Genomic DNA, 2295 nt, shown 5'->3' with positions numbered 1-2295 from the left:
ATAAGGGTAGTATGGTCATTTGACCATAACGTATAGACACCTCCGTATGTGACGCATACGAGCTATATGTATACGTACATAGCAGATCCGTCGGCCCATCATACAACTGGCGCACGTCCCCCCTCCATCCTGGGCCTGGCCCATTTATTATTTTATTATTGTTTTTAAGCTTCAAAAAATAAGTAGTGAGATGAATCGAACACCCAACCTCTTGGTTTATCTCGATCTGCAGTAACCAACTAGGACAGCGCCCTTGTTGTGCCTGGCTTCTTCTTTTATTCATCTTGTTGTGCATCTTGTCTGTCTGTTTTTCTTTTTGCCTTTTTTTCTTTGGTTTATTTTTATTTATTTCTTCTTATTTTTCTATTTCCTTTTTAAATTTTCTTAAATTCGTGAACATTTTTTTAAATCCGTGAACTTATCTTTTAAATCTGTGATGTTTTTTCATATGAATGAATATTTTTCAATATCGCAGACTTTTATCAATTTCATGAAATAAAATTCAAATTTTTTAACTTTTTAAAAAAATCTTTAACCTTTTTTCAAGTCGATGAACTTTTTTGAATTTCACAAACTTTTATCAAATTCGTGAACTTTGTTTTGTCAAAATTATGAACTTTTTATTTTGCAAACTTTTTTTCCAAACCTGTGAACTTTTTGTCAAATTCTTAACCTTTTTTCAAAACCGATGAACTTTTTTCAATTTCACAAACTTTTGTCACACTAGTAAGCTTGCGTTGCACGTCTCGGCTAACACATGTAATCATATATAGGATAGTCTTCCCTAAAAATAATAGGTTAACCCTATTGAAAATTTGAAATTTCACACGAAGTGTATAGTACCTAATTCTTAGCATACATAATTTGAAATATCATTCTTCATAAATCAATATTCCTTTCACATACATTTCACCCAAACAATTTGAATACCTTGAGCCGTGCGTGGCCATGGGAGATGGGATACTGATTTTTCTTTGACCAGGATAGGATGCACCGTGATTAGTTTCTTATTTTTAGGGGCCGTGATTAGTGTCCTTGTGAGCGGTGTGCGGAACTTTGTTCCGCGGGCGAGGCGTCCTCCTGGTTATTTGCTAATAACACATTCACGTTAGACTAGATCCATCTTAGGTGAAGGATTTAATTAAATGGATGTGATTGGGTGGTGTTGATTTATCGGTGTACATTTGTTTGAGTACATAGGAAGGAAAATGGTGTACTTTTCTGAAATTGATAAACCTTTTTTCAACCCGTGTACTTCGTGGCAGAAATTTTCCAACACCAACAGGGAAAACCAAAAATCTAGGTTTTTCGCTTTCGGTATCATTTCGTCTTTGATTTGTCGATTTGAGAAAAGCTCACGAATACGAGAAAAAAGATCGCGAAATTGAAAAAAAGTTCATGGATTTGAAAAAAAAATCACGAATTTGACAAAAAGCTCATGAATTAAATACTTTTTTGCAGGAGGCCTCTGGGATGTGTCGGTCCATTGTCGCACAAAAACAGGGGATTTAAAAGAAACTGTTTTAAGTACTTGTATAAATTCTAGATTTAAATAGTTTTTCATTCAAACATGGCATGAATGCCTATCATGAGCATGCCCACCTTATTGCAAAAGTTGGGGTCACTGAAAGATGTACAAACATAGACCATGTCAATAGGAAGGCCACAAGAGTCCATCTCAGAGCACATTGTTTACCGACATTCTTCAAATGGTCCCAATTTTTTCCATGGCATTGTATGACCAGTTCATGACACCATACCAAGTTGTTTTGGTTTCGACAAATTTTATATTTTCTGGAGTATTCTCGGTCAGAAAAGGCTGACACAATGGTCGACGTGTCACAACTTGCATACGGTGTTGCAAATCGTTCAAACCTGATATTGATGACTACCATGGGTATGCGTATGTCCACCAGTTTGAAAAAGTTGGTATTATTTTAAGAATGCCCAAACTAGACCATGTTCAATGGATTGTGTTCGGGTTATGCCAGAAGACTCCCTCTGAGAGCACGTTATTTTATCGACATCCTTCAAATGGCCCTGAATATTTTCCACCAACTTCTATGGCAATTTTAGGGCACCATGAAAGTTGTTTGAGTTTTCGATAATATTTCCAACGTTCACAGATTTGAAAACAAAGTTCACAATATTAAAAATAATATTTCCGAATTTCAAAATTTCATATATTTAAGAAAAGGTTCACGATTTAAAAACAGTTCGTGATTTAAAAAAATAGAATTAAGATCAAAATAAAATTGAAAAATAAAAAGGAAAATGGGACAAGCAAAATCCCCC

This window comes from Triticum dicoccoides, chromosome 2B (assembly GCF_002162155.2).
Source record: "Triticum dicoccoides isolate Atlit2015 ecotype Zavitan chromosome 2B, WEW_v2.0, whole genome shotgun sequence".
NCBI lineage: Eukaryota > Viridiplantae > Streptophyta > Magnoliopsida > Poales > Poaceae > Triticum > Triticum dicoccoides.
This window is presented reverse-complemented; position numbering follows the sequence as displayed.